Source organism: Notamacropus eugenii, chromosome 1 (genome assembly GCF_028372415.1).
Source record: "Notamacropus eugenii isolate mMacEug1 chromosome 1, mMacEug1.pri_v2, whole genome shotgun sequence".
In the NCBI taxonomy this organism is placed as follows: domain Eukaryota; kingdom Metazoa; phylum Chordata; class Mammalia; order Diprotodontia; family Macropodidae; genus Notamacropus; species Notamacropus eugenii.
Window position 1 is genome coordinate 623,066,601 of NC_092872.1, and position 14,363 is coordinate 623,080,963.

A 14,363-nucleotide genomic window follows, 5' to 3' on the forward strand; every position below is an offset into this window, starting at 1 on the left:
AGAGTTTCCAACAGGTGGGAGAAAGAGAAAAGGAATATGAAAAAAAGAAAATTTAATTTAAAGAAAGAAACTAATTTATGTACAATTAGTAAAGAATAAGTACAAGAGGAACTGAGGAAATATGGGCACCATGTGTTCTGGGCCACATGACAACAAATGAGGGAAAGGACTTCACACCCAGAGGCTTCTTCAGCCTCCTCACTTGATAGTTGAGGGGGAGAGAGAGAGAGAGAGAGAGAGAGAGAGAGAGAGAGAGAGATTGATTGAGAGAGGTCAGGTTATTCCCTTGGAACCTTTTGTATGTAGATCCAGTTCCTTCTCAGCAGTCAATTTCTTTTTTTTTCACCATATGGTAAGTGGATAGGAAACATGCTCTCAGGACTGGGTCCCTATTGGCTGGTCCCATCATCATATTAACAAAAACAAAAGCAAGTACTAGACAAAATTTTATACACAGCTATTGATTACAATACTTAGCTTGACAGTCCAAAGCTATTCCAGATGATATTAATTTTATTCTCTTCAACCTTTAAATCTTTCAAAGATCTTGCATACCACTTATTTTTCAATGTCAACGGTTGCTCTGAGCTTTGCATCTTTTTTCTATTAATTGGTCAAAGTTATCTTGATTTTTAAGTGTTCTTTTTTTTGTCTTGAAAAATAATGATCACCTTTGCTAGAAAAATAAAATTTAGAATTAAACTATCTTTTCCATAACTTTCTAAATCATAACGTTTAGAATTGTGAAACGCTTAGAATGTGATTTCCAGCTTTTTCTGTTTCTCATTTTTGTAGAAAAATCTTATAAATCTGAATTGGTGTTCTTGATATGTGATGTCTTTCATCCAGCTGCAGGTAGCCAATATCTTTGTCACTGTAGTCTTGAAGTTTCACAATCATGTGACAGGGTTCATTGAATTTCAAATTTTTCTTTATTTATTCATCTAACATTCAGTCAGAAGACATTTATCAGGTACAGGCATACCTCATTTATTGCATTTTGCTTTAGTATGCTTTACATTATTGCATTTATTTGTTTTTTAAGAAATTGAAGAGTTGTGGCAACTCTGCATCAAGTAAGTCTATTGACGCTATTTTTCCATGTGTTCACATCATGTCTGTCACATTTTGGTAATTCTTATAATATTTCAAACTTTTTCATTATTATATCTGTTGTGGTGGTCTTTGATCAGTAATCTTTAATGTTACTACTGCAATTGTTTTGGGGTGCCATGAACCCTACCATATAAACCAGTAAATTTAATTGATAAATATTTGTTTTGACTGTTCCACTAAACAGCCATTTCTCCATCTCTCTTCCTCTCCTTGGGCCTCCCTACTCCCTGAAACACAACAATATTGAAGAATATTACATAAACTTAGTTGATAAAGCAGTGGCAGGATTTGAGAGAACTGTCTTCTATTTTGAAAGAAATTCTGGTCTGAGTAAAATGCTGTCAAACAGCATCACATGCTACAGAGAAATCTTTCATGAAAGGAAGAGTCAATCAACTTGAAAACTTCATTGTTGTATTATTTTAAGAAATCGCCACAGCCATCTGAATTTTCAGCAAGCACCATCCTGATGTCCTCAGTCATCAATACTGAGGCAAGACCCTACATCAGCAAAAATATTACAATTGGAGATATTGAAGGTACAATTCCAGACCACTGCGATAAAGACAATATTGCAAGAAAGCAAGTCACAAATTTTCTGCTTTTTCAGTGCATATAAAAGTTATGTTTGTACTAAATTGTAGTCTATTAAGTGTGCAATAGTACTATATCTAAAAAATGTACATAGCTTAATTTAAAAACTACTTTATTGCTAAAAGAAATGCTAACCATCATGAGCCTTTTTGCTGGGTGAAGGAAGTAAAGCAAGGAAGAAAATGTTAATAATGCTGTTTATACTTAAAAGTGTGTCATATATACTACTCCCCTCCTCTCCGGTTGTTAAACATTTACTAGCACATCTATAGGTATGACTTTCTTTACTGAACATGTGTCAGAAAGATCTTGATGAGACCATTAGGTTGGTGGCTCAGTCATGGCATTATCTCATGGGAAAATTATATGTTATACTTCCTGTCCTGTTAATTAATATAGTACTACCCTGCTTTTTTGCAGACTTAGAAAGGCAGCACAAAAGGCAGTATGAGCTGCTACTTTAATACTTCAGGGGTCACAGTGTGACATTTAAAAAGTCTGAGAGACATAGTTTCTGGGTAATTAACAATTTTGTTAATAATACTAGCATTTTACCAATAAAATGGGTTAATGATACTCTTGAGTACCAAAATTGATTCGTGTTGGGTAGGTTCATAGCTTATATGCCCTTGAAAGAGTGGGTGTTCCGGAGGGTGGCAATCCACTTTGATTGGTTAACAATTAATGGGAATGAATATTACAGTGAGAAGTGGACCTATTTTAATGTGGGGCTGGGAGATGTGACTTTATATCATTAACTTCTGACTTGCCCAGCCTAGATCAATCTAATCAAAGAATTTATCTCCACCCACAATGGGCTTCCCTACCTGGCTGGGGTCTGAACAAGACTGAGGAGAAAGTTAATTTAACCTCATTATCAGCAATGTCTTTCAGAGACTGAACAACCTTCAGGCTCCTGAAAAAATCCTGGTCCTAATTCAATAATTGATTATTAATATGAGAGAGAAATAATAATCTCACTCAACATGCAATACCTACCAAATCTGCACACAGCCTATACCAGTGTCCCAAAAATATTGTTTGGAAAAATTTTTTTATCTGGTTTCCTGAAATTTATGGTAGCCAGATTCTTTTCTTTCTCATGGTCTTTGGGAAGGCCCATAATTTTCGGTTTTCTTCTCTTAATCTGTCTTGTAAATCAGTCACTTTTATCTACTTTGCTTCCAAACCTTTTTTTTTGCAGCTGGATTTTTTTTTCTGAGTTTATTCTTCTATTTTCATATTGACTTCCCCTGCCATTCATTCCTCTAGTAAAATAGTTCTACAATTCTATTGATATATTTTCCCATAAATATTGCTAAACCATTGAGTCCTATCTTGAAATTTCTTAGCTGTACCTATTTCTTTCTTTATTGCTTATTGTGATTTTTAATTAGTTATTTTTCTTCCTTTAATTCCTTCAGTGCGTTTATTATCCATTTTATTATTTCTAGAAAAATATGAACTTATTACTTATGCTACCATTGATGTCATTATGTTTTATTATATTAATATGATTGTATATTATAGGAAAAATATTAAATAGAAATAATATAGAATTATCACAGCATATTATATTATGTCATATTACATATGGTATTAATACGTAATTTAAATACATGATATTATTGTTAATATCATAATAATATTTTCCCTAATATGTGTGTATACACATAAGTATGTATATATATGTGTGTTTATATATATATACAAACACATATACACAAATTTTCTTTGTGTTGGATCACTTCTGTTTGCTTACTCTTTTTTATGATTTTAAAATTTTCTTTTAGTGATTTTTGGTAATTTTATTACTTTGGTATGTTTCTACTGTTGCTTTTGAGGGGGATATTGAAGAAAAGATTCTTTTCACTTTACCAAAACTCCTGAGAAGTCTTTCTTTGTAGACATATTTAGCAGACACTTGGAAATTAAGGACTGAAGGTCTTGGGAGAGGTCAGGTCTAGAGATATGGATTTGGGAATCATTAAAATAAAGGTGACAATTAAATAAGATTACTAAGATAATTGAATAAAATTAGTAAGATTCCTAAGAAGAGAGAAGAGGGCCCAGGACATAGCTCTGGGAAGCAAGTACATTTAGAGATGTTGTTGTACATCTTTTATTTTCTGAAGAGGACCAATGGCATCACAGATGATATCTTCACTTATATGTAAATCGGATTTATTAAGGGGGGACGGGGAGTAGCAATGGTGTGACGCCCAGAAATAGAAACACGACTTTAAAATGTCTTAGAAAACAAAGTCAACTGAGATCCATGCAAGAGGTAGGTGCTGATATAAAATACTTTAGAGAGATTAAGGAATATGAACATGAAAAAAAAGTCCATAGGACTTGAGATCATTGATTTAGAGTCAAAGGACACCTCAGAGACTATCTGTTCCAATCCCTTTATTTTACAGATGAGGAAACTGAGGCCTAGGGAAGTTAAATGGCTTTCTTAAGGTCACTCAGGTAATGAACTCAGGTCCTTTAACTCCAGACCAGTGCTCCTTCCACTGTCCTACTGTAAATGTGATTGGTGAGGTTCACCAACACCCACTATCTTGAATTCTTTGAACTCCTTGCCAAGTCACTTGTATCCATGTATCGTCCATCTGGATATTCTGAATGAAGGTTGGCAGAGATGCAGGAAAGCAGGAATAACAATTCATGAGCAATAGAGCTGACAATTAATTGATTCAACCACTTTGGAAAACAAAATAGATTATATTTGGATTGCACAAATTTGTTACCTCTAAATAACTGGACTAAAATTATTATTTAATTTTCAATATATTGACTAAAGACAACTGGAAAGCTAAAACCCTAGAGCTTGTAATCAATGCCATTCCCTGGTGTTTATTTAGCCATTGCAGTTTTTATAGGTTCAGCATCCAAGCAGGGGAAGCAGGTTCCCTTATGTCATATCGTACCCCACCACCAACCCTGGTCTTGAGAATCATTGCTAAATACAGAGTTGTATATTAGTCTAGGGAATACTCTTTAAGACTGTAAACTGCAGAGAAGATGCCAAGCTGTGTTGGTGGAAGAAATACTCTTACCTGAGATTTTTCACTATACTAGTTAAATCACTGACTAGTATTCCTGTTCACTAACTTAATGACAGAAACAGTAATGGGTTCAGAAATCCAAGGATTTTCCTTGGAGAGGAGGAAAACAAAGTACTAAATGTACAGATGTGAATCGGGTATAGGACAAGTGATTCGTTTCTACTCAAAGAAAGCAATAATAAGCAAAAGAAAATCATAACTCACGATGATTAGAATTGAGCATTTTAGTTTATAGCTGCAGACAGTTGGATTGGGAGACTGATATAGACAAAATGCTTGTTTTCTTGGCATTTATACTGACTTCTTAGATGCATTTCAAGCCTATACGTATTGGTTATATGCAGATTATATACATAACATGCAGATTAATGTTAATATTTCCCAAAAGTTTTCCTCATGAGTCCTCATGCCAATTAGCCCATGCCTTAGATTTTCTTGATGATCTTTAGGTAAATCTTTATCACAAATAAACATTTTAAATAATGATGTCAATGCTTGTCAATCTTTTTCTCTTCCACTCTTTTCCCTCCATGTCTTCCTCCTTCCATATACTTGTAATACCCCTGCTGCTTATCCATGTCTAATCCCTCTTAGACATTTCTTCTCTGACCTCAGCATCACCATAAAAGTAAGGCGTTTCCTCCTCATAGTTTTCTTTTCTTTGCTCCTTCTACCAAGGAGGGAGAAGGGAAGGGTAGACAGCAGGTGGTGCTGTTTAGCAATTAGGAGTCAGCTAGAGCCAAGAGAAAACTCCATATCTGGAAATGGGTTTGAGTTTGAGCATTTCAGCATCTCCAATCTCAGAACCCTTTCTTCAGACTCAGGGGAAGGTGTGGGAGAGAGTGAAACTTTTTTTTCCTGCTTGGCCTCTTTTGAGGTTCTCTGGCTGTCTTTTAGAGATATGGGGAGCCTGCAACGTGACTGCCGGCATCCAAAACATCCATTGAATGCAGTTTTGGCACAGCCCATGGGTGGTGATTGCATTGGGTCAGGTCTGGCTTGCTTGGGAGTGGCAGAGAGCCATTCACACCTTCCTTTTATCCTGAGGGGCATGTTTACTATGCATTCCATTTTATTAGCTCTGTGTTCTGCCTCCAACATTGTTAGGGTTCCAGGGCAAGACCTCCTGAAAGGAGATATAATAGTAACATAGGGTCATAGATCTGGAGTTGGAAGGGAGAAACCTCAAATAATTTAGTCCAACTCCCTCCTTTTACAAAGGAGGTTATTGAGGCCGAGACTTGGGGAGAGGAAGTTACCTTCTGAAGGTCACTCAGGTTGTTCAGAGGTAGAATTTGAACTGAGATCCTCTGACTCCCTAGAGCCAACATTCCTTCCTTGGTACCCTGTGTAAGGAGACAACGTGCTCAATTCATCAATCAGCATTTATTAAGTATCTACTATGCGCCAGGCACTGTGCTAAAGGCTGAGGGTACAAAAGGAGACAAAAGACAGTTGGCCCAATGGGAGAGATGACATGCAAACAAATATACACAAAGCAAGCCATATACAGGAAAAATGGGAAATAATTAGAAAAGGGAAGGCACTAGAAATAAGAGGGTTTTCTGTAGAAGGTGAGGTTTTAGTTGGGACTTAAAGCAAGCCAGGGAGGTCAGCAGTCAGAAAGAGCACTAGCTTTATACTGAGAGGCTCCAGGTCTGAGCCCCAGTTGTATTCTGCCACTTTCTAGCTAGATGACCATGCCAGAGTTCTTCAATTCTCTGAGCCTCAGTTTCTTAATTTGTAAAAGGAAAGATGGGTTGGATTAGATGATCTCTAAGGTAGCTGGTTACCAGCTTTAAATTCTGCGATGAATCTTTTCATCCTCTGCCCTGAGCTTTCCAGAGCAGGTTATTTTCCTAATTACAGCCTTATAGAGTATTTTGAAATCTGGCATGACAAACTTTTAGCAATTTAACTTTTCTTAGTTCCCTCTGCTATTTTTGCCTGCTTGTATTTCCACATACCTTTTTATAATTTTATCTAATTCTATAAGATACACCATTGGCATTTTGATTGGTAGTGCATTTAACCTATAAATTGCCTTAGAAAGGTTTTAAATTGTTAATATCTTGGTTTGACTTATCCTGAGGCAAGGGATTTATTCCCAGATGTTTAGTACTTTGTTCATTTCCGTAAAAAGCCTTTTTAAAAATTGCCCTTATGTAGCTCTTGTTTGAGTGTTGATATGTTTAGCACCTAAATCCTGCCTCAGTCAAAAATTACCTCTCTGGGCCTAGATGTTCTCCTCTGTAAAATGAAAGCAAGGGCTGGACTTTATGACCTCTAAGATTCCTTCCAGCTCTGAATCTATGTGGTGCTATGATGTTGAGCATTAAGGAAAAATAAATTGATGGAACCCTATTACCATATTAGAAATTAAAACATTTTAATATTATTATGAAAACAATTTTGACCTGACAGACCCTTGGAAAGATTCCAGAGACCCTCAGGGGTCCTAGGATTACACTTTGAGAACCATTTCTCTAGTCAAACTTCCCTGTTCTTTATTTCTGTCCATTTCCCATATTTCTCTGCTCTTTTGTTCAATTTGTTTCCTATGCCTGGAATATCCTCCCTTTCCTTCTGTAACTGATGAATTGTTGTCTATCCTTTACAGCCTTCTTCAAAAGATTTCCAGGAAGCTTTGTCTCTTCTTTCTCCCCCTCTTATCCTCACACAGCACTTTGCATCTTTATTCTAGTAAAATTATGAACTCATGAATACGGGATCATTAGATTTTAGAGTTGAAAGGAATCTTAAGTGCTGTTTTCTGTATTAGCCCAACACTTCATTTTATCTTTATTTTTATCTAATCATTCTAATATCTCCCCTGAACTAGTATAATACTCGGTACATAGTAGTCATTTAATAAATGTTTTTTAAATGAAATTTGAATATTACAAGAGGGTCCAATGGATCTCTAGGTCTGAGTTTAGAAGATTTGAGTTCAAATCAGGCCTTAGATGCATACTAGCTATTGTGACATATAAAAAGTTCAAAGACATAGTTTTGGGTAAATAATCATTTTATTAATTATTGCTTGGTGATAATTAATAAAAGGGGTCAATGGCACCCTCAAATGCCAAAGACTGATTATAGCAGCTTCCTGATACTTACATAACCTTGGAAGAGTGGGTATTCCTGACAGGTGGGAATCAACTCTGATTGGTTAACAATTAATGAGAAGAATGGATATTATAATGAGAGGTGGATCTGTTCTAATGCGGGGCTGGAGGATATGACTTTGATTATATCACTTTTACTCCCGATCACTCCCGGCCCTGGACAGTCTAGACAAAGGATCTACCACTTCCCACTTCCCCAAATCTGGGGAGAACACCGTGGGCTTCCCTACGTGGGTGGGGTCTGAACAAGGTTGAGAAGAAAGGCTCTCATTATCAGTAACATCCTTCAGATGCTGATTTGACCTAGTAGAGAATGAGGAAATAATAATGGGGAAAAACACTGTACCTCCCCAATAATTAGTTACTTAATATAAGAGAGAAACCATCATTTCTCTCATTATGTGATCCTGGGCAAGTTACTTAATCTCTGTCTTCCTTAGTTTCTTCATCTGTAGAATGAGAGCCCCTATCTCTCAGAGTTGTAGTGAGGCTCAAAAAGAGATAATATTTGTAAATAGCTTAGCACAGTAGGTGCTTAATAAATGCTTGCTTCCTTCCATTTCCTTAAATACCTCATCAACCTTTAAGAGCTGTTAGCATTTCAATGAGATGATCTCTAAAGCCCTTCTGACCTGTAATGTTCTACTATTTTATGATATCGTAAGGATTACTTAATGGAAGTCTTTAGAAAACAAGCTTTCAGACATAGAGAAAGATGATTTTTTATTACTATATAATTATTTGCAGAGGCAGCATGGATGGATTGCCAGATTCCAGTCATATAATCTCTCTGAGCCTCAGGGAATTTTTTAAGACTAAACTGAGGAGGTTGATGCTTTCCACATAGAGGAAATCATGGGTCTTTGACACACAGACATATGGTTTACATATGTAAATGGTGTGAAAGGACCTGATGATGCTTAAAACTGTCTGTTATGTTAAGTAGTTATAAAAGCTCTTCCCACAGTCTCCAAAGGAGTTGGGTTTCCACTATCTTAAGAAGTCTCTCTTCCTCCACAATCAATTTGCTTAGCAAACCCTTGGTACAAAAGTAATGATCACAGATTCAGTCAGTGAGATCCAAATCAATGACATTTCATCTCCTACTGTGACCCAACTCTAGCAAAGACAGGACCTAGGTAGTGGGCAAATCTGACTCATTGATTAGAAAACTTTAGTAGACTTGTGAGCTACTTGGAGGCAAAGACCATATGTCTTATCTAAGTTTTATTTAACCCTTTTGTTGGAGGCTCTCCTGACATGAAAGACCTGAGTTGGGGATATCTCACTGCTCTGGTTCGTTGCCCCTGTCCACCTAGAACTTTGGAATGTCAGTGCCTAGCATTCCTCAATCATAGACATCAACCCACCTTAGAAACATTCCGGATTGCAAAGCTTAAAACTCAAAACGGTTTTATTTACAAATGAATGGAAATCAATTTTGGAAGGAGGACTGAGAGTATCAGACGTGTCCTAGATAAAAAGCCCATTTTAAATAGTCACCTCTTAGGACAGAGTTCACTTTTCACCTTTTCCTTGGCTCTTCATGGAGAGTGCAGTAAGGGTGTAATGGAGGGGGGTAGGTGAAGAAAGTAGAGATTCATTCCCCTCCCTGCCCAAATAGAATTGGTGAGAGGAGTAGAAAACCTGGTACTGAGGACTGAGATTTGTTGCACAGATGTCAGGTCCCAGAGTCAAGGGGCCTTCGGGTGCTAAGGTATGGGTTCAGATTCTTTCCACAGAGCAATGTAGTAGCTGAGGTGTGGATTTCAGCTGAGCCCAAAGCTGGAGATAATAGAGACCACAGCTAGCCATCAGCCTGATGCCACGGGTTCTGATTGTTTCTCAAGGACATAGCAGTACTCTAAGCAGGGCTTTAGCTGAATTTGCATCTGCAGACTAGTGACAGTCCATCAGAGACGTATAACATATTGTACTCAACAGCAGGCCTAGAGGGCCCATCAACGTGACTTTATTTAGCTGACACTCTACAATCCAAGACTAGCATGAGGATGTCACAAGAAGACAGGAAAGGGGGCACCCTAGCCTGGCAGTTCCAGCAGTCTAAGTTGCCTTAGCCATATGTGTCCCCTGTATGTATGCCTGTTCTTTGAAATCTACAGCCATCCACTCTTCCAAATGACACAGTGTTGTATTTGTGAAAGACGGCGCTCCAACTTTATGGTGGAGATGATTTATGACCTGTTGGGGGTGTAAGCTCAGTTTCATGTGGACAGTCTCAGGCAGGTAAAGGTGAGGACTTCTAAACCTCAGCATTCTCATGAGGCCCCCCAGGGAACAGCTGGGAATTGAGGCGTGAGACACGGCTATCTCGTGCATTTCCGCTTCTTCCCCGTGGGAAACTTGCTGGGGAGAGCATCCCACCCTTGAGATTAACCCATGGTCTGAGCACACCTGTTGTTGATTAGCTAAAGGCTGAGAGCAGGCATGGTATTCAGGTGCAAACTATGCGGCGGGAGAGCTTAAGTAGGGTCAGGAAAGCCTGAAGGCGCTCTTCGAGCTGAGGGGCCCTTAGAGGGCAGGAGGTCCCTCCCCTCTCCCACTCCCATTCTCTTGCTGTACGATCTTTGCCTCCTTGGGAGGAGGAGGATTCCTCTCTCCTGAGGAAGAATTCACCCTGCACATGTAACTAAGATCCTGAATAAAGCCTAACCCTTGTTCGACTCTGGAAAGTCTCTTCTTTCAACACGTTTATCCGGTTTGGCCCACGAAGACCTGTGACAGGTGAAAGGTAAGACTCCGGTAGCCCTTCGGCCTTAAGGCCGAACAATGACCACTTTTCTTACTATACCATTTTGTTACTTCAGTCATGTTTGACTTTTCCTGAAACCTTTTGGGATTTCCTTGGCAGAGATACTCTAGTGGTTTGCCATTTCCTTCCCCAGATCATTTTACAAATGAGGAAACTGAGGCCAACAGAGTAAAGTGATTTGCCCAGGGTCACACAGCTAATAAGTGTCTGAGGGAGGATTTGAACTCAGGAAGATGGGTCTTCCTGATTTGCTACCCATTATGCCATTTTAATGAATGTCTTTGATCTATTTCTTCTGATTGACTACCAAAATGTAAGCATATTGCAGAGGACTTGTGAATTGTGGGAGAGTCAACTTACTTATCACCTGGAATCTGAAAAGTTATCCCTCCCTTCCAAGGGACTCAACCTGGGAATGTGAGGTGTGGCCCCATGGAGTTCAAGGACAACCCAGAGCTATACTGTAGTAGGCAGAGACAGTGGAGACAACCTGACTTCAGGAATCAAAAGGTGACCCATGGTACCTCCCAAAACCTCCTGGGGTATGGGTTCAGGAAAGCACCAAATGAGGAAATTCAGGCGAATGGATCAAGAGCAAAGGGGAGCACCAGTTTGGAGAAGCAAGTAGCATGGTAAGCTACAGAGACCATACAAGTCTCTTGAGGAAGGTTTGCCCTCCTAGGTATGTGGGTTCGACTCTCTATGATTGGATGAGAATCTTTGCTATGTCCATTAATTTATTTTTTAAATGTTATCGATGGCTCTTGTTCTTATATTACCTTCATTTCCCAGTTTATCTTTCCCCCTCTACCCAGAGAGCCGTAACTTATAACAAAGAATAAAAATGAAAGAGAAAAATAAAGCACTTGAGTAAAACTAACACATTAATGAAGTTCAGCAGTATATGCCATGTTTGGTCTCTATAATCCCCTGCCTTGGGAATTTGCAATCTAATAGGAGAAAAGTCATGTCCAAGTCATCCAACAGGTGGAAATAGAAGGCAGTACATTTCAGGAATGAGGGAACAAAGAAATGGAAGATAAAAGCACAGAAACAGAGAAGAGAGGACAACAATGAAGGACAATTGAAAGGTCATAGTGTGAGATAAGTCTGCGGAGAGCTTTGAATAACAAGATCAAAAACTTATACTTGAGCACAACGCATCTGAAGTCAGAGGTCCCAGGTTCAAATCCTTCCTACTTACTATTTGCTAGACCTTAGGCAAATCTATTTACTTCTACTAACCTCGATTTCCTTAACAATCAGCTCATCAAAGAGCATTTCTTAAGCATTTTTTATGTGTCAGATATTGTGTGATGTACTAGGATACAAAAATAAAAATGAGAGGAAGAAAGTAAACACATACACATAAAAAGCAGATACAGAATAAATACAAGGTAATTTTTCAAGGGGAAAATAGAAATAGGAAATGCTTCATGTAGAAGGTGGCACTTGATTTGAGAATTGAAAGAAAGAAGGGATTCTTTAAGATAGAAATGAGGAGGGAGTACATTCTAGATAGGGTTCACAGACTGTGCAAAGGTCCAGAAAGGAGAGATTGAATGTCATGTGAGAGCAACAGTTCAAAATGTCCAGTTTGACTATAATATAGCATTAATGAAAAGGAATGATGTTTATATGAGCAAGCTTCATAAGGTAGTTTGGAGCCAAAGGCTTTGAGTGCCAAACAGGAGATTTTGTATTTGATCCTAGAGCAGGAAAGGAGAACCTGTGGCCTCAAGACCACATGTGACCCTCTAGGTCCTTGAGTGCAGTTCTTTGAATGCAAACTTCACACAACAAATCCCCTAAAGAAAAGGATTTGTTCTCTAGGACTCAGTCAAAAGGCCACACCCAAGGACCTAGAAGGCCACATGTGGCCTCAGGGCTGCAGTTTCCCCACCCCTGTCTTAGAGGTATTAGGGAGCCCCTGGAGTTTATTGATCAGGAGACTGACATACTCAGATCTGTGTTTTAGAAATATCAAGGTGGGTGTGGTTGGTGGTGGTGGTCCTTTGCTCTTGGGAACATGGAAAATATCAACATAGATTGGAATGGGAAGAAATTTAAGGCAGAAAAATAAAAGGCTTGTACTTTACAAAGCTCCAAAGCTCAAAACTAGGGACAAATGGACAAAATCCACAGAAAGGCAGATTTAGGGTTAAGAAGAATTTCCTAACAATCAAACCTCTCCAAAAGTGAAATGGATTTCCTCAGGCTTTAGTGGTTTCCCCTTCACTGACCAGCTTCCAGAAGAAGTTAAATGGACCATTTGTCAGGAATTTTTACAAAGGGAAGCAGTTATGGTATGAACTGAATTGCTTCTCAGATTCCTCCCAACTCTGAGATTCTCTGACTATCTGACCTCTGAGATTCCTTCTAGCTTTAGATCTCATGAACAACTTTATTTGGTAGGCAATGGGGAGCAAATGAAGTTTTTTGCCTAGTTGGTGTTTTTAAACCAAACATATATCCCCTCATAAAATTTCTATTTTTTTAAACTCTCTTTTATCCTTCTTCATGCATTTTTATAAAATACCCTCATGTATGTTTATCTGCATCTTCTTTCATCTTGCCTTTGGAATGTAAACCCCTAGAGAGCAAAGAACCTGCCTTGTTTTGAATTAGCTTCTGGCATACTTTGGACACAAAGTAGAACAGTCTGCAGATTAGGGGAATGGACCTTGGAGAGAATGGCCCTTTTGCTTTTTCTCTTAGTTCAATGACACTCAGATAGCCATGGTCTTTTTTATTTTAAAAAAATTATTTTTATTATGAGCATGAACATTTTAGTATGCAAAGAGCAGCAAAAGAGGACTGCATATGAAGCAGTCAATTTGTATTCCATATGTTGTGAGCCCCACATGAAGTGAGGCCCTTGTGTGCTGGGGCCTGCCTCAACCTTCCAGGTGGCCTGAAGGGAGGCAGAACAGACATCTCCAAACTCTTCTAGCCTCCCTCCCTTCTCCAAGGCAGACTTTCATTTCTACCAGGAGGGAAGCAGGAACTTGGGGCCAGATTAAAGAGAATTAAACTAAAAAAATTAGAATTAGGACATGAATAGGCAGTTTTCCAGTGAAGAAACCAGATTGGCTAAAATGATTGAAGGAAAAAATGACAAATGTTGGAAGATATGTGGAAAATTTGGAACACTAATTCACTGTTGGTGGTACTGCGAACTAATCCAACCCTTTTGGAGAGAAATCTGGAATTATTCTCCATCTCTTTCTTAAGTATAGACAAAAAACAAAACAATAAATCAAGTCCTGGTTTATATCATTTTGCTTACACAAAAAACTTAGTGATGGCCTTTTACAAGTTTGTTCTGGTGGTACTAGTACACTCTGCCCAGTAAACCTCCCTTCTTCCTCCCTCTCAGAGCGTCATTTTAAATTTTAAAAACTAAAAAAAATAGGAAGGGAAAGAAAAAAATCAGTAAAACCAAATGACCTATTGAAGAAATCTGATGTTATACTCAGTGTTGCACACTTATGGAACTCTGACTTCTGCAAAGGAGCAAGGGGAATATACCAAGATTTTTTTTTTTTTTAAGAGGCATGTCTGTCTCTTGCTTGCCCCCAGAACTGATCCCTTTCTTTTCTAGCTTCATTCAGATCTTGGGATCACTCTGGGTCTCAGACCTCAGCCCAAATGTAAAGCTTGAAGACACTGACATCC